The sequence below is a fragment of the Canis lupus genome, chromosome 16 (assembly GCF_011100685.1).
Source record: "Canis lupus familiaris isolate Mischka breed German Shepherd chromosome 16, alternate assembly UU_Cfam_GSD_1.0, whole genome shotgun sequence".
Taxonomy (NCBI): Eukaryota; Metazoa; Chordata; class Mammalia; order Carnivora; family Canidae; genus Canis; species Canis lupus.
This window is the reverse complement of record NC_049237.1, coordinates 16,895,523-16,920,130: the sequence shown is the minus strand read 5'-3', so window position 1 is coordinate 16,920,130 and position 24,608 is coordinate 16,895,523. Positions and strand designations below refer to the sequence as shown.

Genomic DNA, 24,608 nt, shown 5'->3' with positions numbered 1-24,608 from the left:
ATAACCGGATTTTAGCTCTGAATGCAAAATAGAACAAAACTTGGTGAGTGACTGTTGAAGCTACCGAAGAGCAGACGAGGTGTCCATCCAGCAGCACTTCTGTGAGATCTCATTTTCTGATCTGGATTATTAAAGTGATGAGGTTCTTTTTCCCAATGTATAATTGGTTCTGATAACTTTTTTTTTTTTTTTTTTCTGTAAAACTTGCAGAGCCTCTCTGCTGAATTTTATTCAAACGTCTTGGCTTAAAATTAAGATCCTTCACCTATCCTGGGTCTGTTTTACGTGTCCAACACTTACTTGTTCTCTTCTGAACATGGCTGAATTTCAGCCTTGCCTCTGCAATACTCACGCCGTTCTTGCTGCCTGAATCACTTTGCTCTCCTCTCCTCCCATTTTTCCTTCTTTCCTGATTTCTGGTCTGAGGTCCTATGCAGCCGTCGTGGTGCAGTCTTTACTAATCATATAGTGGTGTTTCTCCTCTCAACCAATCTGTTTGATTTCTTTGTACTTGTGACATCCTGTTGTTTATGTCCCATGTACACATTCCTTAAGTTTGATGAATGTCTCTTATTCAGACTTGTATCTCCAGCAGATAGATACAAGTTGTTGTTATGTGCTGTGTATTGATAGAAGTAAAAGCTGGATGTCTTGCCTAGGGTGTTGTAGTTCATTCGTTCATGGGGTAATATGTTGAGCAAGCTCTGCTATCTATCTATCTATCTATCTATCTATCTATCTATCTATCTATCTATCTATTCATTCATTCATTCATTCGAGACACATAGAGAGAGGCAGAGACACAGGTGGAGAGAGAGAAGTAGGCTCCCTGCAGTAGGGAGCCTGATGTGTGGGACTCAATCCCTAGACTCCAGAATCATACCCTGGGCTGAAGGCAGACACTTAACGGCCGAGCCACCCAGGTGTCCCAAGCTCTGCTTTTTAGATACACTTTCAGTCCATACAGTTATGATCAAGTAGTAAATTAGTATTTCTAAAACTTTTTATTTTGGAATTTTAAATGTATATAAAAGTAGAGAGTTTTTATTGAAACTTCCGTGTTCCTATCACTTAGTTTTAATGGTTTAGTAGTTATCTCCTTTTGGTCAATCTGTCATGTTACATCTGTGTTGTCCCTTCCCCTGGTTATTTTGAAACAAGTTCTAGATTTCAAATTATCAATAAATATTTCAGTATGTATATAGGTATTTGTTTACATGACTTCTACAAAATGTTTTGGGAAAACTGGTTCAACTGAAAGAATGGCAAGATGGAAGTTACAAACTGCTCAAAGCTGGCCTTGAAAGAAGTCTCATTGGTGTTATGAGGGCTGGATTGGGGGTGAAGAGGAGGAAAGCAGAGTATGGATTCTTTTTTGGAAGCTAGGCTATGAAAGAAAGAGTTCAGGAGAGTTTTCTTTGAAGAGGGGGAAGCTGGACAACTTTTATATATTTTATTTGATTCCTTACTAAGTTTATAAAGGAAATAAGAACACTTATATCCTTATTTTACTGAAGTTGAAAATAGAGCATAGGGACTGCCTGGGTGGCTCAGTCAGTGAAGCATCTGCCTTTGGCTTAGGTCATGATCCCTGAGTCCTGGGATTTAGCCCTGCCTTGGGTTCCCTGCTCAGGAGGGAGTCTGCTTCTCCCTCTTCCTCTGCTGCTTCCCCTGCTTGTATGCTGTCATTTCTGTCTCAAGTAAATAAATCTTAAAAAGAAAAAATAGGGCACAGAAAAAGTAAGATGCAGTTCCCCCCAAAACCAGGATTTCTGACTTAATATACTGAAGAAAATATTTGTTTCAGAGTGAGTACTGAAACTTGAGTTTGTTAATTGTGTAGCATGATTCATAATTATTGCTTCGTATTAACTGGTTAAGGAACATGTGACTGGCAAGTAAATAGGTGAATGTGCAGATGTAAATCTAGAATTGGGTATAAAAAATGAATATCTAAATATCTACTTTATACAAAGAAAGATTCTTGTAGTTTCTGGGCAGGGTAAGAAGCTCAAAAGAAGTATGTTTGCCTTAGAGAGCTTACAGTCCAGATATGAAACAAAAAGTAAAAAAGTTAAAAAAAATCTATATAAATAAATAAATCCATTGCTTGAATAGTTAATTAACAAATCACAGTTTAAATGATAATGAAAGGCATCTATAAAAGATGTCAAGATAGGACATAATTAATGCTACTAAGTTGGATAGGGCTTGAGAGAAGAAGAGAAGATATGTAGGCAAGGATTTTTAAGAGCTTATTTGAGAGGGAGAGAGAGCACGTGTGCACATGCATGTGCATATGAGAGTGCATGAGAAGCGGCATGAGAGGGGTGGGCAGAAAGACGGAGAAGCAGACTCCCTGCTGAGCAGGGAGCCCAATGTGGGGCTTGTTCACTGAATTCCAGAATCATGACCTAAGTCGACATTTAACTGACTGAACCACCTAGGTGCCCCAACTTTTTTTTTTTAAAGATTTATTTTTTATTTTAGAGAGAATGAGTGTATGAGTCCGAGGAGGGGCAAAGAGAGAGGGAGAGAATCTCAAGCCGACTCTGCTGAGCATGGAGCCCTACATGGTCTCAATCTCACAACCCTGAGATCATGACCTGATCGAAACCAAGACCCTGAGGCTTAACTGACTGATCCACCTGGGCACCCCTTAAGTTAACTTTTTAAATGGTGAACTTTCATATTCCTTTCTTGTATACATAATTTTACATATAATTATATGCTGTTTAAGGAATAACATTTTTGTGTGCCTACCTTTAGTTTAAGAAATAGAATATTTTTGAAGTTCCCTAAAATGCCCTTCCATGATCATACCACTTCTTTCTCTCTAAAGTAATAACTAAAGTTTGTGTTTAACATTTTCTTGGTTCTTTTTATAGTTTCTGAAAACCATGTTTCTTTTTTTTTTTTTTTTAAAGATTTTATTTATTTATTCGTGAGAGACAGAGAGTGTGAGAGAGAGAGAGAGAGAGAGAGGGTTTCACTTTTGCATTGAGATTTCCCCCCCATATTTCATCTCATGTTCACATTTCCCCTTTGGTAGTTAGACATTCTATCTATATTGTTTTTGTGTCTACCCTAGAAATATTAGCATAAATATTTATCTAAAATATAACATGAATCAACAATTCACCTTACTCCTGAGCAGCTACAACTTTAAAATGGTTTACTCTGATCATCCTGCATTCTGACCTACACATACATGCTCTTGTTTTCCATCATGTGAGTCCTTACTGTTACCCCATGTATCAGGCCTGATTGTCTTCGTCTTTCATGAAGTCAGTTTTGTTTAGAAATAGTAACAAGTTCACTCTTTGCATTCCCTCATTCATCTCAGATTTTCCTTCTGGGAAAGTTTTTATTCTTTCTGAAACTTGAGGAAATTAGTTGGCATCTTCTGAAGGTACAAAAGTCTCATGTTTTTCTAAAAACTTGCTCTCTTCTTTGAAAGATAGTTTTACTATCTTTATAGTACTTTGTATATATACTTGGTCACAATTTAAAATGTATTTTTCTCAATTGTAGTTACAAACCATATCAGTGCATCTAAGGTATGAGAAGAGGTCAACTTTCCTGGGTGATACTGAACGCTTTTCAGAATAATTATACCAGTTCACATTCCTATTAATTAGAGTCTAACTGTCCCTGTTGCCTTAGTTTCTTTTTTCTTTTTCTTTTCTTTTCTCTTTTCTCTTTTCTTTTCTTTTTTTCTTTTTTCTTTTTTCTTTTTGTTGTTGCCTTAGTTTCTTACCAGCTCTTGGTATGATTAGATGTAAAGCATTTCCAGTGCATAGATGAGAAATATCTTAATATTGTTTCAGATTTCATTTTTCTTGTTGTCTGTGAGATTCATCACCTTTTCCATCTTTTTCTCGTCTTTATTTTTCAGTTGCTCTTTGCCTTTGTTTAAGATGTTTTCATAGCTCAAAACTAATTTGCTTATCAATCTAGTTTGGTAATGTATGTCTGCTGAAGAGTTTAGTTCATTTCCATGTTTTATAATTATTAATACGTGCCTGGATTTATCTTTATCATCTTATTTTATACTTATTATTTATACTTATTTTCTATCCTCTCCATGTTTGTTTTTTTTTTTTTTTTTTTTTTTTTTAAAAAGATTTTTAATTTTTATTTATTCATGAGAGAGAGAGAGAGAGAGAGAGGCAGAGACACAGGCAGAGGGAGAAGCAGGCTCCATGCACCGGGAGCCTGACGTGGGATTCGATCCCGGGTCTCCAGGATCGCGCCCTGGGCCAAAGGCAGGCGCTAAACCGCTGCGCCACCCAGGGATCCCTCCATGTTTGTTTTTGAGTTGTTTTCTACTTACAGTATTTCTGTTGAGAAATTTGGTGGTTTTGATTTTTGATCCTTTGTAAATATATTTCCCCTTCCTCACAATAATTTTAGTACTTTTTTTATCCTGTCTTTGTATATTTCACCACAAAACATGGTTTTGAGAATAGTTTATTTGGAACACAAGAAGATTTAAAAAAATGGGTTAATAAAAAAAATAAAAATTGGTTAATACTTTTTAAAAAATAGATTTAATCTAAAACCTTTTTGACACAAGACTAAATCAGAGGGACACCTGGGTGGCTCAGGAGTTGAGCATCTGCCTTTGGCTCAGGTTGTGATCTCAGGGTTGTGGGATCGAGTTCCGCATGGGGCTCTCCTCAGGGAGTCTGCTTCTCCCTCTGCCTATATATCTCTGTCTGTCTCTCTGTGTCTCTCATGAATAAAATAAAATCTTAAAAAAAAAAAAAGACTAAATCAGAGCTGTATTCTATGCTCTGTATTTAGGATATTTTTGGTGTGGTTGTCTAATTTACACTCCTCATTGTGTTTTCCTGCAATTGCTCAGCTGAAGGTGTTCTCTCACTCTTTGCTAATTTGGTAAGTAAAATGATATCTCCTTTAATTTCCATTTTTAAAATTGTGAGGTTGAATGTCTCATGTTTAAATACCGTTTCATTCTCTTTTTCAGTTGCTGGTCATATTCTTTTTCTATTGAGAATTTCATTTTTCTCCTATAAAAATATTACTGTATTTATAATAATTTAAGATAAATTACTTAATATCCCACATGTGACATTTTAGGAGGCATAAAGGTCAAATTATACTTTGACCATAGAATAGTAATATTGTGACTTGATTTTTATTGTGTATGTATATGCATATACTCAGACATACGTCAAATTACTGAAGAAAATAGTCACAAGGATTTTTTTGCATCTTATACTTCAAATAATAGTGGGAACAGATTTTTAGTTTCAAGGTAGTTTTTTGTATTATATGGACTCAGTAATGATTATAAGTATTAGGGATTGAAAATTAGGCCACAGGCTTTGGTCACAGAGGCATTTCTTTTTTTTTAATTTTTTAAAAGATTTTATTTATTTATTCAGGAAAGACACAGAGAGAGAGAAGTAGAGACACAGGCAGAGGGAGAAACAGGCTCCATGCAGGGAGCCTAACATGGGACTTGATTCCAGGACTTCAGGATCACACTCTGGGCCGAAGGCAGGCGCTAAACCGCTGAGCCACCCGGGGATCCCCCCACAGTGGCATTTCTAACTATCATTATAAACAACCCCAGACACCATAAACTATTTCTTTATGTTTACATAGGACTCGAGAAGTATCATTAGATGAGTGCTGTCTGATTTTGGGAGGTTTGCTGTATATAGAGAGTAGGATAAGAAAATAACCCCTGAATTACTAGGCATAGAAGATAAAACACTTTCCCAGTGGTTCCCAAGAAAAAACATCTTTTAACTTCACCCCCATTTCTTAAATTGTAGATGAAGGTCTACTCTTTATAAAAACTCATGAGGGGTAAAAAATGAAAGGTCCTTCCTTGGCTTACAGTTTTCCTCCAGGCCTCAGAGGAGATCACCGTTAGAGGGTGCATATTCTAGATACTTTCCTGGGTGTTTGTATGTGCGCACACATATACAAGTATGCACACATAAAACACACATATTTATGCATTTGTTTACACTTACAAAACACAGAATTGTATTATTCTGTTATGTACTTTTTATTTTTATTTTTTTGTTATGTACTTTTTCTCACGAGACTGTGTCATAGAGATTTTTCTAAATTAGTACAAATAGATCTGTCTCACTATTTTAATGACTGTTTAGAGATGGAAAGCCATTGAATGGATAGAGCATACTTTGTTCCCTCTGACCAGTTTTTATGTTGTTTGTACTATAGTGAACATCCTTACATGTATCTGTCGTGTTATCTCGATATACACATGAAGTAATATAGATTTCTAGGCATGAGATCGATAAAATGGTGTGCATATTTTATATTTTAATAGATACTGCTAAATTGCCTTCCAGTGTTATGCTGTTGCATTTCCATCCTTGCCAGCTGTCATGTATGAATTGTCTCTGCTGTATTCCTACTATTACTGAATATTATCGGTAGTTTTCATTTTTTGTTTCACTGTTTGATTTCTCTGATTACTTGGTCACAGATTGAACATTGTCATATATTATAGGTCCATTCATTTTTGTCTCTGAATTGGTTGTTTGTGTTACTGGTCTTGTTTTCTATTAGCTTTATATTTCAATTTTGGTTTCTTTCTGGTTTTCTTTATGTTCTTCAGTAAAGTTATACTTTATGTTCTTGAGTTAAGCTTCTCATTAAAATTATTCTTAGAAACTTAATTATTGTAACTCGTTTCAGGTCATTTGTTTGCATTTAAATTTATTATTGTTGCTGTTTGTTCAGCATGATGTATTATAAGAAGGTTATTGTGTTAGGTGTTCTATGTTGATCTGACAGTCTTCTAGAACTTTTAGCTTAGTTGATTAACTTGCATATTTATTCCATATTTTCTCTCTTTTTAAAATATTTATGAATTTTAGAGAGAGAGAGCATGCTGGTGGAGTCAGGGGGACAGGGAGGAAGAGGATCCTCAAGCAGACTCTCTGCTGAGTGCCAGGCTGGACTCAGGACTCAATACCAAGACTGAGTTCTTGACCTGAGCTGAAACCAAGAGTCTGATGCCCAGGTGCCCCATCTCTCTCTCTCTCTCTCTCTCTCTCTCTCTCGACTATAGTTGACACACAGTGTTACATAGTTTTAGGTGTACAGTTAGTAATTTGGTAAGTTTATACATCATGCTACATTCACCACAAGTGTGACTACCATTTGTCCAATTACATTGCTATTATAGTATCATTGACCATGTTCCTTATGCTGTGCTGTGCCTTTTATGCCTGTGACTTATTCATCCCATAACTGGAAGCTGTGTCTCCCTCTCCCCTGTATCCATTTAGCTCAGTTCTTCATTTGCCTCTCCTCTGGCAACCATCAGCTTGTTCTCTGTATTTTAGGTCTCAGTCTGCTTTTTGTTTGTAATTCATATTTAAGTAGATGCTGGTGATGTTATATGCCAACAATAACAGTTTTGTTTATTCCTGAATGATATTAAAACTTTATTTATTTTTATTTTTCTTGATGACACAACATTCAGTATTGTGTAATATAGCTTTCTTTTAAAGTTTGACTCCATATGAAACTTTTCTGTTCAGCAGGAGGCAGAACTATAACTTGCTTATCTTTAGAATGGTTAGGTAATTATCTCAATTCTAGTTATTAGAATTATAAAACCTTTGTATTCACTCAACAAAACATGTATTCACTGCCTGTATTATGTCTGGTGCTGTTAGGTGTTGGGAGTGCAGCAGTGAAAGAACAAACTTGAGAATTGTCTGGGAAGCCTCTAGACCACCGAGAAAACAGGGAGGCCATGAATTGCAGTAGAGCCAATGGCTAAGAATGTTGGTTATGGAGATAGGCCTCTTGAATTTGGGCATATTCCTTTTCTGAGCTTCATATGATTCATGTGTAGAATAAAGATGGTAATAGAACAGTGCCTCTTACTTACTAAATGCTCAGTAAAGGTTAATTTACAATTCCCAATTAAATAGTAACAAGAAAAATGATAACTCTAGGCTGTTAGTCTAATAGTGAAAAGATTTATATTTGAAATATATCCTTTTATTAGAGACAGAGAGAGGCAGAGACACAGGCAGAGGGAGAAGCAGACTCCCTGCGGGGAGCCTGATGGTGGGACTCTTCCCTGGCCTCCAGGATCACGCCCTGGGCTGAAGGCTGCGCTAAACTGCTGAGCCACCTGGGCTGCTTTATATTTGGAATATATTCTGAAGGTAGAGCTGACAGGATTTGCTGATAAGACATATGGGAAATGAGAGAGGAACCGAAGGTATGGAACTGAGCTATGTGGATGATTGGTACCGCTCTTTATTGAGATGGGAAAACTGGAAAAAGATCAAATTTTGGAGGTATGCCAAGGTATGAAATTTGTTTTTTTTACATGTAAGCTTTGATATGCTTGTTTGATTCCAAGTGGAGTTGTTGAGTAGATAAATATTAGCTGTAATTCAGTGGAGAGGTTAGGGGGATCAAGAAATTTGGGGATTGTCAGCACATATGTAAAGGGACTGGGTAAAATTACTGAGGGAATGAGCCTATTGCATATAGAGAAGAGGTTCAATGACTGAACCCTGGACACTCTATTTTTCCTGGTTCAAAGAACCAGAAAAGAAAATGAGATGAAGCAGCCAACGTGGTAGAAGAATCAGGAGAGTGTTTTGTCCAAGAAGCCAAGGAGAAAATGATCCCTTGTATCATGAGCATCTGACAGATTGAAAATTGCCCATTGGAGTTGGTGAGCTGTAAGTCCTTGGTAGAGTCATTGACCAAACCAGGAAGTCTTCAGATGTGACAGGAACACAATCATTATGCCAGATGACAGGCCTAAACTGGGACTGTCCAGGCAAACCCAGTTGTATGTCACCCTGTTCATTAGTGACCCTGATAATAGACATTGCAGTGGAATGTGGGAAAGGACATTTAGTTGGAGAGGTGTGGAGCTGAAGTGGAGAACAAGGTACAGAACTTTTTCGAGGAATTTTGCTATAAGGATTGTGCAGAGAAGTAGAATGGTAGCTAGGAGGGGATGTGGAGTCCAGAGAGGGCTTTCTTTTTTTGAAAGATTATTGTTACTGCAGTAACTTTATATGCTGATGGGACTGATTTTCAGAGTAGGAAAAACTGATCAAGCAGGAGAGGAAGAGAATAGCTAGAGATGGAAAGTTCATGAAAAGGAGAATGTTGTCCAGAACACATGTAGAGGGATAGGTGTTAGCCAGGAACATAGATAGTGTGTTTAATAGGAGAGAAGATAGGGTATATGGAAAAAGAATTCAGGAGAATTGGAGGATTTGGTAGGAGGAGGATTCGGAACTCTTTTCTTACTACTTCTGTTTTGCCATTGAAATTCTATCAACTAAGGGTGAAGAATGGAGAGTCTTAAATGTTTGAAGACGGGGAAGGGTATGAAACAATTCTATAAGGTGATAGAGAGTAAACTGACCAAAGTAGAAAGATTGCTGGGCAGCAGTGAGTGGCTGCTTGAGGTGTGAGGTTAGAACTACAAAGCTAAACTACTAGCCTCCGTTATGTTTTTGTTCCTCAGGATTGACTTTTGCCAGGCAGGTATAACAGAAGGAAATTAAGGCAGAAATTATTGAGGATATATGTAACAGTGATTATAGTTACTGACATGAGATCCAATATGGAGAAGAAGGTTATAAAGATAAGGGGAACAGGAGAGGGTCATGATGATGATAGCAAACAATCAGTGTGTATCAGGTAACTGGCATTGTAAATATTTTGCATTAAACCATTTTTTAAAAATTACTGAATTATGGCTGACATACAATGTTTATTAGTTTTAGGTGCACAGTGTAGTGATTTGACAATTCTACATGTTATGCAGTGCTCACCATAGTAAGTGTAGTTACTGTCACCGTTCAATGTTATTACAGTGCCATTGACTGTATTTCCTGCGCTGTACTTTTCATCTGTGACTTAATCTATTTTATAACTGGAAGTCTGTGCCTCTTTTTTTTTTTTTTTTAAAGATTTTGTTTATTTATTCATGAGAGACAGAGAGGCAGAGACAGACAGAGGGAGAAGCAGGCTCCCTGCAGGAAGCCTGATGCAGACCTCGATCCTAGGACCCTGAGATCATGACCTGAGCCGAAGACAGATGCTCAGCTGCTGAACCACCCAGGTGTTCTAAGTTTGTACCTCTTAATTCCCTTTACTTATTTTACCCATCCCCCTGTAAGGGCTTTACATTTAATTCTTGGAGCAGTCCTGTGGGGTTGTGTTATTATTACCATTTTAAAGATGAGGAAATTGAGGCATAGAGTTTGATCAGGTTGCACAGGGTCATATAGCTGATAGTCAGCTTTTTTTTTTTTTTTTGATAGTCAGCTTTTAATCCAGGCAGTCAGGCTCCAGAGTGCATGCTTGTAACGGCTACATTACTTCTGCCTCTTAGTTGGACTGTGAGAAGCTGGTAGGGTAGATGAAACTGACAGATCCTCTAAGGTTGAAGAATTAATGGAGTGAGGTCCTGGAAGGAATAATACTAGTATGAACACGGGTGTACAATTATTTGTTTAGGTCCCTGCTTTTAACTTATTTGAGAGTGTGTGGGTTTATGTGTCCCAGGCCAGTGTAGTGAAATCCTAAAACACTTAGAGGAGAGGTGGACTCGGGACTTATAAGATCTTTTCCTTGCCCATTTGATGTGTGAAGGCCTGAGTAGTGGGCTTCTGAATTAAAACTGTGGCTTTTGGTAGTAAATATAGGCATTGGCCCTAGGTAGCTAGCTACCCCCACTTGCAACAAATTGTTTTTATTTTATTTATTTATTTATTTTAAAGATTTTATTTACTTATTTGACAGAGAGAGAGACAGAGAGAGAGAGAGAGAGAAGCAGGCTCCATGCAGGGAGCTGGACGTGGGACTTGATCCCGGGTCTACCCGGATCACGCCCCAGGCCAAAGGCAGGTGCCAAACCGCTGAGCCACCCGGGCTGCCCACAACAAATTGTTTTTAGTTAGGTTTTGGAGGAAGCAGTAGTTTTATTGACCTCAGCAGAGGAGTTCATGGATCTCCCCAGTGTGTCACCCTTACTGCTCTTTAACTTCAGCCAGTTAAGTGACTTTGAATAACTTATGTAACCATTCTTAATTTGAATTTGATTATCTGTAAAATGGGAAGAGTATACCTAGTTCAGCAGGATAGTTAAGAGGATTCAGTGAGAATAATATAGTAACGTTTTGTTGTTGTTTTGTTTCTGTTTTTTAAGTAAATTTTACCCCCAACATGAGGATAGAATTCACAACAGTCCCCCTGCCCCCACCCTGAGATCAAGCATCACATGCTCTACCAACTTAGCCAGCCTGGTGCCCCAGTATATAAGGAGGGGGTGTGTGTCCATGTATTTTGAAGTTCGGTTATTAGGTACATACACATTCAGAATCAGAATTTTTTGTTACTGGTGAATTGACCCAGTTATTAACATGTGATATCCCTATTTATCCCTGGTATGTTAAAAAAATTTTTTTTAATTTGAGTATAGTTGACAGGTCTGGTAATTTTTTTGTGTGTTTTGAAGTCTGCTTTATTATAGTATTAGGATAGCCACTTCTACTTAATTTAGATTAGTGTTGCATAGGTATATCTGTTTCCTTAAATATGTCATTGCATTTGAATTGAGTTTCATGTAGATAGCATATAGTTGGGTCATGTTTTATTAATTCTGATAATCTCTATTTTTTAATTTAATTTTATTTTAAAAGATTTATTTATTCATGAGAGACAGAGAGAGAGAGAGAGACAGACAGACACAGGCAGTGAGAGAAGCGGGCTCCATGCAGGGAGCCTGATGTGGGACTCGATCCCGGGTCTCCAGGATCACACCCTGGGCCAAAGGCAGGGGCTAAACCACCAAGCCACCCAGGGATCCCTAATCTCTGTATTTTATTTTATTTTTTAAAATATTTTACTTACTTATTCATGAGGGACATAGAAAGAGAGAGGCAGAGACATAGGCAGAGGGAGAAGCAGGCTCCATGCAGGGAACCCTGATGTGGGACTCGATCCCAGGACTCCAGGACCATGCCCCGGGCCAAAGGCAGGTGCTAAACTTCTGAGCCACCCAGGGAACCCAATCTCTGTATTTTAATTGGAATAACTAGTCCACTTACATTTAGTGTAATTATTAATTTGTCTCAATTTAGTCCTGTCATTTATTTGTTTCTAATGATTTATTATTTATTTTGGTTTTTATAATTTTTATTTCTAAAATTTCTACTTGGTTCTTTTTTATATCTTTTCTTTCTTTCCGGATATCTATTCTAAATTTTGTCTTAAGAGTTTTCAAATGTTTTTCATTTGAACATTTTATAATAGCTGCCTTAAAGTGCTCATCAGATAATTCCAACCTCTGTGTCATTTTATCATTGGCGTTTAGTCATTGTATTTTTTCATGTGATTTGACATTTTTGTAGTTCTTTGTGTATCAAGTAATTTTGAATTGTTTTCTGAATGTTTTGAATCTTTAGTTATAAGACTGTGGGTTTTAAAAACATCTTATGGGGAATGTTGATATTTTTGATTTAGCAGGCACTTGGCCTGGGTACATAAGGCTACAGGTTTCAACCAGGCTTTTGTGGGCTGTGGTAAGTTCAGTTTAATTTTCACAGCTTTCCCAGTGATGTTTTTGTCTGTCCTCTGTGTGCAGTGCCAAGTTGTCAGTCTGCAACTTGGCCAGGGGTCTTTAACTCAGCCCTGAAAGTCTTTGTTACACTTACTAGGATCACGTCCATCTGTGGGCCCATCTGTGGACCGGTTTGTGGGTCAGCTCAGTCAGACTCTTTCTGCATCTTAGCACTCACTTCTGGGTGTCAGTCTGTTGAGCTCAGGCCAGGGGATACTGGAGAGGTGAAGAGGGTAAACTCGGTACTTTGGCAGTACTTGGAATTCTGGTGTCTGTTCTATATTTTTCAGGAAACTCAAATAGTTGTTCCATGCATTATATCCATGTTTTTTTTTTTTTTTTTTTTTTTTTAGAGGTGGGTTTTTATTTATTTATGATAGTCACAGAGAGAGAGAGAGAGAGAGAGAGAGAGAGAGAGAGAGAGAGGCAGAGACACAGGCAGAGGGAGAAGCAGGCTCCATGCACCGGGAGCCCGATGTGGGACTCGATCCCGGGACTCCAGGATCGCGCCCTGGGCCAAAGGTAGGCGCCAAACCGCTGCGCCACCCAGGGATCCCTATATCCATGTTTTATAGTTGCAGTCAGTGACAGTAAAAGTTTGGCATTATATTCCTCCATATTACATAGAACTGGAATCCCTTGATAGCCTTTTGTCATTTCTTTTTTAGTGTTCCTTATTTTTGTATATTTTTTTATTGGAATTCGATTTGCCAACATATAGCATAACACCCAGTGCTCATCCCGTCAAGTGCCCCCCCCCTTCAGTGCCCATCACCTAGTCACCCCAACCCCTCGCCCACTTCCCCTTCCACTACCCCCTGTTTGTTTCCCAGAGTTAGGAGTCTCTCATGTGCTGTCACCCTCACTGATCTTTCCTGCTCATTTTCTCTCCTTTCCCCTTTATTCCCTTTCACTATTTTTTATATTTCCCAAATGAATGAGACCATTTAATGTTTGTCCTTCTCCGATTGACTTACTTCACACTCTCCAGTTCTATACACGTTGAAGCAAATGGTGGGTATTCGTTGTTTCTAATGGCTGAGTAATATTCCATTGTATATATAGACCACATCTTCTTTATCCATCATCTTTCGATGGACACCGAGACTTCTTCCACAGTGGCTGTTGTGGACATTGCTGCCATAAACATGGGGTGCAGGTGTCCTGCTGTCTCACTGCATCTGTATCTTTGGGGTAAATCCCCAGGAGAGCAATTGCTGGGTCGTAGGGCAGTTCTATTTTTAACTCTTTGAGGAACCTCCATGGTGTTTTCCAGAGTGGCTGTACCAGTTCACATTCCCACCAACAGGGCAAGAGGGTTCCCCTTTCTCTACATCCTCTCCAACATTTGTTGTTTCCTGTCTTGTTAATTTTCCCCATTCTCACTGATGTGAGGTGGTATCTCATTGTGGTTCTTTTTTTTTTTTTTTGTATTCTTTTTATTGGGGTTCGATTTGCCAACATATAGCATAACACCCAGTGCTCATCCCATCAAGTGCCCCCCTCAGTGCCCGTCACCCAGTCACCCCAACCCCCTGCCCACCTCCCTTTCCAGTCTTTTGTCATTTTTATATGTTTTTTTTATATGTGTTTTTTAAAGCAAAAGCAGGCTTTAATTTCTTTCTTTTTTTTTTTTATGATAGGCACACAGTGAGAGAGAGAGAGAGAGGCAGAGACACAGGCAGAGGGAGAAGCAGGCTCCATGCACCGGGAGCCTGACGTGGGATTCGATCCTGGGTCTCCAGGATCGCGCCCTGGGCCAAAGGCAGGCGCCAAACCGCTGCACCACCCAGGGATCCCTAATTTCATTTTCTTGCATTATCTTTATTTTGATTGGTATGGCAGGTATAATTTATGTAAAATATTGATGGTAGAGTGTTCTGTTTTTTATTCTATGAAACCAGTCTTTATGATGGATATTGGATTTTGCTGTCAATGTAATGCCAACCAAAGAAAGAATTGGGAAGTGTTCCTTCCTTTATTATTTCTTGGAGGTAGTGTAGAGTTAGTATTATTTCTCAAACATTTGATAGAGTCTTCATTAAAGACATATGGGATTGGAATTTTCTTTGCGGGGAGGTTTATACTTACAAATTCAGTTTTATTTTTATTTATTTATTTATTTATTTATTTATTTATTTATTTATTTAGATTTTTTTATTTATTCAGAGAGAGAGAGAGAGAGGCAGAGACACAGGCAGACAGAGAAGCAGGCTCCATACAGGAAGCCGGACATGGGACTCCATCCTGGGTCTCCAGGATCACACCCCAGGCTGCAGGGGGCACTAAAATGCTGCGCCACCGGGGCTGCCCGGCAAATTCAGTTTTAAAAATAGACTTTGGGTTATTCAAGTTTTCCATTTCTAATCTTGAGTCTTTGGTAATTTTGGGCCTTTCAAACATTGTGACCGTTTAAGTTGTTGGTTTATTGACATAAAATTATTTATAATAAAAAAAAAATTATTTATAATAATTTCTCATTCTTTTTAATGGGTATTGTCTTTCTGGTGATAACCCCTCTTTCAGTTTTTCTCTTGGTAGTTTATGTATTTTCTCTCTCTTCTCCATCATTTTTGCTGTCAAAATAACTATTTTATTAACTCTTTCAAAGAACCATCTTTGGGTTTCATTGATCTTTGGGGGATATTTCATTGATTTTTAAAAATTATTTATTATTGTGTTCTTATGTCAGTGCTTTTGGCTTTTTATTCCTTTTCTTATGGTTTAATTAGATTTTTGTTTTCTAATTTCTTAAAGTGGAGGTTTATGCTATTATAGTTGAGATCTTTCTTATTTTCTCATGTAACTATTTAAAACTGTAAATTCCCCTTTATTTACTGCTTACCTGAATCTAACAAATTTTGAAATGCTGTATTTTCATTGAGTTCAAGCTGTTTTCTAATTTCTTTGTCATTTCTTTATTGACTAGTGGGTTATTTAGAATTGTGTGTGTGTTTACCAGATATCTGAGGATATTGCTTATATATATATTGTTTGTTTCTAATTTAATTCCATTAGAGAACATGTTTGGTATTATATCAGCCTTTTAAAATTAATTGAACTTCGTGTTAAGGACTATAGTTTGGCTTATTCTGGGGATTGTATTCTATTGTTATTAGGTATGGTGTTCTATGGTCAATTTAAGTCTACATGGTTAATAGTCTTAAGTATTCTGTGTCTTTGTTGAGTTTTCTGTCTAGTCATATCAATTATTGAGCAGTGTTGTAGTATAGAAGTATAATTGTTGATTTAAGTATTTCTATTTTCAGTTATCAGTATTTTGAAGCATTGGGTGCATAGATATTTAGGATTATTATCTCCTTGATGAATTGGCTCTTTTATCATTATGTGATGTCTGTTTGTAGTTCTTATAATATTCCTTGTTTTAAGTTTATTTAGTAATATAGTTCCTGTAGCTTTCTTTTGAATAGTATTGTCACATTATATTTTTTCATCTTTTTGTTCTTTTATCTTACAAATGTCTTTAAAGTATGTATCTTTTATTTATTTATTTATTTTTTCCAAAAGTATGTATCTTTTAGACTGCATATAATTGGGTCTCACTTTTTAAATTTAAACTGATAGTTTCTACTTTTTAATTTAAAATTTTTTCATCATGATAAATGTAGTCTTTAATTCCATCACCTATTTTGGCCATCCCCCCATCCACCTCCCCTCTGGCAACCCTCAGTTTGCCCTGTATAGTTGAGTCTCTTTCTTGGTTTGTCTCTTTTTTTTTCTTTGTTCATTTATTTTGTTTCTTAAATTTCACAAGTGAGTGAGAGCATATGGGATTTGTCTTTGACTGACTTATTTTGCTTAGGCTTTATACTCTCTAGCTCTATCCATGTTGTTGCAGATGGCAAGACTTCTTTTTATGGCTAAATAATAGTCTATTATTAGTATACTACATGATCTTTATTCATCTATCACTGGACACTTGGGATGTGTTGATGGTTTGGTTCTTGTAAATAATGCTACTATAAGCTTAGGGATGCATGTATCTCTTTGAATTAGTGTTTTTTGTATTTTTTGGGTAATTACCCATTAGTATGGTTACTGGATCATAGGGTAGTTCTATTTTTTTTTTAAGATTTTATTTATTTATTCATGAGAGACACAGAGAAAGAAAGAGGCAGAGACACAGGCAGAGGGAGAAGCAGGCTCCATGCAGGGAGCCCGACGTGGGACTGGCCCGACATGGGACTGGATCCTGGGTCTCCAGGATCAGGCCCTGGGCTGAAGGTGGCCCTAAACCGCCCCCCTGCCCTGGTAGTATTTTTGACTTTTTGAGGAACCTCCTCAAAAATACTGTTTTCCTCAGTGGCTGCACCAGTTTGCATTCCCACCAATAGTGTAAGAAAGTGCCTTTTTCTTTGTATCCTGGCCACTACCTGTTGTTTCTTTGTTTTTTATTTTAGCCATCTGACAAATGTGAGGTGATATCTCATTGTAGTTTTGACTAGCATTTCCCTGATGATGAGTGATGTTGAGCATCTTTTTCATGTGTCTTTTGGCCATCTCGATGTCTTTGGCGAAATGTCTGCAGGTGTCTCCTGCCCATTTTTAAATTGGATTATTTGTTTTTTGGGTGTTGTATAAGTTCTTTATATATTTTGGATACTAACCCTTTATGTGATATGTCATTTGTAAATATCTTCTCCCATTCAGTAGGTTGCCTTTTAGATTTATTGATTGTTGCCTTTGATATCAGAAGCCTTTTATTTTGGTGTAGTCCCAGTGGTTTACTTTTGCTTTTATTTCGTTTGCCTCAGGAGACATGTCTAGAAATATGTTGCTATGGCTGATATCAGAAAAATTACTGCTTGTTGCTCTTTTCTAGGATTTTTATGGTTTCAGGTCTTACAGTTAGGTCTTTATTAGTTCATTTTGACCTTATTTTGGTGTATCATGAAAGAAAGTGGTCTGGTTTCATTCTTTTGCCTGTAGCTGTACATTTTTCCCAACACTATTTGTTGAAGAGACTTTTTCCCATTATATCTTCTTGCCTCCTTTGTCATAGACTGTGACTGTATAATTTTGGCTTAATTTCTGGGTTTTTCTCTCCTGTTCCATGGATCTATGTGTGTCTTTATGCCAGTATCATACTGTTTTAATTACTACTGTTTTATAACAGGAAATCTGAAATTGTTATACCTCCAGTTTTGTTTTTCAAGATTGCTTTGGCTATTGAGGTCTTTTGTGGTTCCATGCAAATTTTAGGATTGTTTTAGTTTTGTGAAAAATACTGTTGGTGTTTTGATAGGGATTATATTAAATCTGTAAATTCCTTTGGGTTGCATAGACATTTTATTTAACAAGATTGGTTATTTTTACTCTAATTGTAGTGTTAAACCTATTGCTACTTGACAGAATTAGTAATGTAAATGTGCTTAAATCTACTTGTTTTGTATTCTGTTTCTGTCCCATTTGTTTTCTTTGTTCACTTATTCTTTTACTACTTTTTTTTTGGTTAATGGAGTATTTTTTTTTTTTAGGATTCGGTTCTATCTGTATTTGACTACAACAAGCTGTGCATGTGTGTGTTTTCATAGGAGAGTTGCTCTAGGGTTTATGTCATAAATTTTTAACTTATCTGAGTCTTCCTTCAAGTAACATTTTTTCACTGCAAATGTACTAGAATAAGACCTGTATACCAGTATACTTTATTTTCACTCTCCTGTGTTTTGAACTATTGTTACCATGCAGTTTAATTTTATATATATTATGTACCCTGGAATAAATTATAGATTTTGCTTTAAACAATGAGCTAACTTTTAAGGAGATTAAAAATGAGAAAAAGTTTTATATTTACTTACACATACTTACCATTTTCACCACTTTTTATTCCTTTGCATATGGATATCTTGATCCAGGTTTTTATTAAGTATCATTTTCCTTTTGTCTGAAGAATTTCCTTAACATGTTTTGTAATTAAAAGTTTGGTGAAGAATTTGTTTGAAAAAGCTTTTACTTTACTTTTGTTTTTGAAGGATGCTTTTTGCTGCATGTTTCATATAAGGTTTATGGGATTTTTTCCTTTAGTTTTCTTCAAGCACTTGAGTTACGTTATTTCACTGTCTTCTGGCTTACATAGTTTAACATGAGAAGTTTATAGTCACCTTTATTTTTCTTACTCTGTAAGTAATACTTCTTATCTTTGGCTGCTTTTAAGATTTTCTCTTATTACTCTATTCAGCAAATTGATGATAAAGTTACTGGTGTGTGTGTTTGTATGTGTTTGGGATTTTGTTGTACTTCTTGGATCTGTGGGTTTATAATTACATATTTTGCAAGATTTACAGCTCAGATTTCACTAAATATATACTTTTTGTTTGCTTTTCTCCAACTCTAACTTCACATGTTAGATTGGTTGCTGTCATCTCACAGGATTCTTTAGCTGTGTTTGTCTTTTTTCACTTTGTCTTGTATTTTGGGTAGATGTTGTTTGCTATATCTTTAAAGTCAATCATCTTTTCCCCCTCCCTCCCTCCCTCCCTCCCTCCCTTCCTTCCTTCCTTCAAGATTTTATTTATTTATTCATGAGAGAGACACAGAGAGAGAGAGACAGAAACATAGGCAGAGGGAGAAACAGGCTCCTCAGAGGGAGCCTGATGTGGGGACTCAATCTCTAGACTTGGGATAATGCCCTGAGCTGAAGGCAGACACTCAACCACTGAGTGTCCCTTGGTGCCATTTCTGATCAGATGTTAATCAAAGTGAAAATTTTGATTTTTTTTTTTAATGTTACCTGTGAGTTCCATTTTAAGCACTTTTTTTTTTTTACCATCTTCCATTTCTCTCCTTTCGTTCACTTTCCATTACATAAACATACGAGGTATATTGATAATAGCGATTTAATGTTCATGCTTGTCCCTTCTATCATCTCTGTTGTTTTCTGATTCTATTCCTTGACTTTTTTCCTGGTCATTACTCACATATTCTTTTTACTTCTCTATATAGTTCGTAAATTTTTATTGGATGCCATATTTGTGATTTTTTTGTTGTTGGGAACTAAATTTTGTTGTAGTACTTTGACAAATGTTCACTTGTGTGTTTGTGTTTGCATGTTAAGTTCGTTGTGGAAAATTTTTATTCTCTTGAGGCTTATTTGTGACCTCTTTTAGGGATGGTCTAGAAGATAAGTTGTCGTAGGCTTCATTTAGCCTACTTTTAAAGGCATGTTCTAGTCTCTACTGAATATGTTATTACAGTCAGTGGGGTCTTGGCATTCTGGCTAGAGGGAACACAACTGACTCCTGGCTCGAAGCTTTGGGACTTGTTTGTATTGCAACTGTGCTGTAATTGTTCTTTCCTTGGAACTTATTCAGCCAAGTTCCAAGTTTGGGGTTTTATACCACTTTTATACAGATTGGTATTTAGATAAAAAACTTGAGGGTACTCTTATGCAGATATCTGGATCTGTTTCCCTGTACAACTCCCTCCCCTTGTGTGCTCTATCCCACAGTTTCTAGCCTCCTGAACCGATGATTTCTGTTTCCTCATTTTGGCACAATTGGAATTCCCCTTTCTGTGCTACAGTTTGCAAATTAACTCCATGCAGAAAGCCTTTGTGATAGTAGGGCTCACCTTGTTTATTTCCTATTGTCCAGGGATTACAGTCCTGTCCGTGCCTTTTGTTTAATGTGTAATAATGGTTATTTCTTATATTTTGCCTGGTTTTCTAATTGTTTATGGCTGGAGGGTAATTTGAACCTCCTCCCTACTCCCATGTGGCTTTAAATAGAAGTTTACTATATTATTTTAGGAACTCCAATTAGTTTTAATTTATAATAATAATATGTAACATTGGGTTTTTGGTGGAAGATTTTCTCAAATTAGTGATATTATTTTACTTCAGATTTCTTTGCAGGAGAATGAATCAAAACTAAAATGGAAGGCTTAAGAGATACAAAAGAAGAAAAGAAGAAGAAAAGCCAAAGAAAGATTGAGATAAATAATTTTTATGTTGCCATTTGTAATGAGACTCCAAAGTTCTATTAAAAGTCAAAGCCTGGGGGATCCCTGGGTGGCGCAGCGGTTTGGCGCCTGCCTTTGGCCCAGGGCGCGATCCTGGAGACCCGGGATCGAATCCCACGTCAGGCTCCCGGTGCATGGAGCCTGCTTCTCCCTCTGCCTGTGTCTCTGCCTCTCCCTCTCTCTCTGTGACTATCCTAAATAAATAAAAAAAAAAAAAAAAAAAAAAAGTCAAAGCCTGGACCATCTGAATGCAATATGGAAATGTAAAATGTATACATCTATTTTTATAGGTTCTTGACAAAGTATGACCATTATCTCTTGCATTCGGAAAAAAAAATGGAGTCAGCAGCATTTGATAAGTCAGAACAATCACATACCTGAAGCCAGTGAGCAGCAATAAAAAGGCATGAGTGAAATATGGGAAATTTGTTCATTTATTTATTTAAAAAGATTTTATTTATTTGGCATAGCGCAAGCCAGAGGAGTGGCAGGTATAGGGAAAAGGAGAAGCAAGCTCCCTGCTGAGCAGAGAGCCCAACGTGGGCTGGATCCCAGTACCCTGAGATCATGCCCTGACCTAAAGGCAGATGCTTAACTGGCTGAGCCACCCAGGTGCCCCAAAATATGGGAAATTAAAAAATGACTTGATTTGATAAGTTGGTCCATTGATCAGAAGGAGAATAATTCTGATGGATTGATGAATGTAAAAAGCATGCCTTCCTTGTTGGTGCCAAAATGAAGAATTAAGAGAAAAAAGGAAGCAAAGCAAAAACTAAAAATTTCTTTTTGAGGAATACAGACAACTGATACATATGCACACACTCCCCACTCTCCCACCTTTAGATAAATAAAACAAGTTTGAAATAAAGCCAGTTGTCAAAAAAAAACAATAAGTTAGCAATGGTCAGGATAGTGGAGAAGAAAACATAAAATAGAGCAAAACACTGGTTTGGAAGTATAAATGACAAAGTCAGCTAAGCCATACATGTTTTGGTTTCTTTAACAATGAGTATTCATAATCATAGAGTAATCATAAAAGAAAGATTAAATTTTGAATTAATTTCTTATTCTCAATTCCATTGTAGCAGTCATGTTGGGATTACTTCAGGAATTTCTGGCCTCTCTGTATGTAGTCCTTTTATTGGTCTTTAGGTTTCTAAAAAAACTGATTCCTTTAAAAAATTTTTTCTTTGGCTTCGTATCTCCTCACTCTTCATCTCACTCACTCTGTTGCCACCACAGTGTATTTTCTCTTTTCCTTCGACACTTAGATACTCTTATTTTACTAATTTTGAATTTGCTCTTCCTTCTACTTTAGTGTTCCTTTCCCAGATATCTGCGTGGTTTGGTTCCTTTTGTACTTCAGATCTCTATTGAAATGTTTCCTTACTCGTATAAAATTTTATTTTGTAAAGTTTATAAATATCTTGTTTATATTATTTTTTTTAAAGATTTTATTTATTCATTCATGAGAGACGAGAGAGAGAGGGAGGGAGGGAGGGAAGGGAGGGAGGGGCCGAGAAGGAGGCTCCAAGTAGGGAGCCTGATGTGAGACTTGATCCCGGGTCTCCAGGATCACACCCTGGACTGAAGGCAGCACTAAACCACTGAGCTACCTGGGCTGCCCTATAAATACCTTGTTTAAAGTGGTAACCCCTCATTCTTTGCTTTAATTTTTCTTTCATATTGTGTGTGTCTCTTTTGTTACAAAGAGTAATGGACATTTCTTCTCACTAGAATGTAGTTTAGTGAAGGCAGAGATTTTGTTGTTTAATGCTGTATCCCATGTTTTAACAGAGCCAGACACAGGAGGATTGATGGAGTTGTCTAATGATGCTTGTTAACTATGTTATCTAAGTAATTGCTTAAAATGTTACTAACTATATTTCATCTCAGCTTCTAAAAAGTGAGATGTGAAAATTTGTCATAATTGTGAATTTATCAATTCCTCGTTCTGTAAATGTTTACTTTATACAATATGAGTACTTCTATTGAATTCCTGGGAAATTAATCTTTTTATCATTAAATAATGACAGCCAAGTTTAAGCCACTTACATTTACTGTGAAAACCTGTATTTTTATTTAACTTCTTATTTTATTTTCCATGTATTATGTATTTTTTATTTTCCTTTTTGCCTGCTGTTGGATTGGCCAAACTTTACTCATCCCATCTGTTCTTTCCCCTTTGCTTTATAGATGTCTCTTAAATTTAAACATAACTACTTAATAAATACTAAAGATAATTACCTTCTCCATTTTTCCACAAGTAATACAATCAACCTTGGATTCTTTTAGCCCCAGTCAATCCGTGTAGTCACTTATTCAGTTTTGTTTCCCCTTCACTCATGAAATTTGAAATGATGCCGTTTTCGCTGTTTGATCTAGTGTGTTATATTGACTAATTTCTAATATTAAGTCATGCTTGCATATTGATGATATTTACTAGTATTTTACTTAGTTTTTTTTTTTTTTTTTTCTTCCATAGATTTGTTTTCAACCATGGTTTTTGGATATATTAGGATTTGGGTTGGAGTGTCTTTTTTAAGTTTTTTGAGGGAAGGGGAGATTGCTTCAACTTTAAAAATTTCTTAGGGAGATGCCAAGTGACTCAGCGGTTGAGTGTCTTCCTTTGGCTCAGGGCCTGAACTCGGGATTAGGGATCAGGGATCAGGGATCGAGTCCCACATCAGGCTCCCCTCCAGGAGCCTGCTTCTCCCTCTGCCTCTGTTTCTGCCTTCTCTTTGTGTCTCTCATGAATGAATAAATAAAATCTTAAAAAAAGTTTCTTATGTTACATCTCCTTTTTGTTTTGATTATTATCATTTTGAAATAAAGATTTAAATAGTTTTTCTAGGGCAGCCCCGGTGGCCCAGCGGTTTAGCGCCGCCTTCAGCCCAGGGCGTGATCCCACGTCAGGCTCCATCAGGCTCCCCGCAGAGCCTGCTTCTCCCTCTGCCTCTGTCTCTGCCTCTCTTTCTCTCTCTGTGTGTGTGTGTGTGTCTGTCATGAATAAATAAATAAAATCTTAAAAAAAAAAAAAGAAAAAAAAGTTTTTCTATTTAAAATAGATTTGTAACTTTTTCATATTAATCTTTTATTATTTTCTGTTCTCAGTGTTTTTCAACTTAAATACTGAGTTTGTCTTTTTAAGTAATAAAATAATTTAAAGCTCTCATTGTTTGAATATCACTGTCAATTTCTAAGTTTTTTTAATAAATTTATTTTTTATTCGTGTTCAATTTGCCAGCATATAGAATAACACTCAGTGCTCATCCCATCAAGTGCCCCCCTCAGTGCCCATCACCCAGTCATCCCCACCCCCCGCCCACCTCCCTTTCTACCACCCCTAGTTCTTTTCTCAGAGTTAGGAGTCTCTCATGTTCTGTCTCCCTTTCTGATATTTCCCACTCATTTTTTCTCCTTTAATTTCTAAGTTTTTAAAATACATTATATCGTGTTTTTTCTTATGTGTTTAGGGATCTTTTTTTTTTTCTTCAACTCCTTTCTAGCCTTAATTTCTGAGATTTCCCAAAACTTAAAGGCGTTAGTGTTTCTTATTCTTTTTTTTTTTTTTTTTTTTTTTTTTTTTTTATTTATTTATGATAGTCACAGAGAGAGAGAGAGAGGCAGAGACACAGGCAGAGGGAGAAGCAGGCTCCATGCACCGGGAGCCCGATGCGGGATTCGATCCCGGGTCTCCAGGATCGCGCCCTGGGCCAAAGGCAGGCGCTAAACCGCTGCGCCACCCAGGGATCCCATGTTTCTTATTCTTTAAAAAAATTTCAGGGATCCCTGGGTGGCGCAGCGGTTTGGCGCCTGCCTTTGGCCCAGGGCGCGATCCTGGAGACCCGGGATCGAATCCCACTTCGGGCTCCGGGTGCATGGAGCCTGCTTCTCCCTCTGCCTGTGTCTCTGCCTCTCTCTCTCTCTTTCTCTCTCTCTCTCTCTCTCTCTCTCTCTCTCTCTCTGTGAGTATCATAAATAAATAAAAAAATAA

At 37.1% G+C, this 24,608-nt stretch overlaps 1 protein-coding gene across 1 annotated transcript in view; it reads left to right on the top strand.

Annotated features, from left to right (window-relative positions):
* The window catches only part of KMT2C (lysine methyltransferase 2C), a 283,967-nt gene that overhangs the window by 58,655 nt on the left and 200,704 nt on the right, over positions 1 to 24,608 (top strand).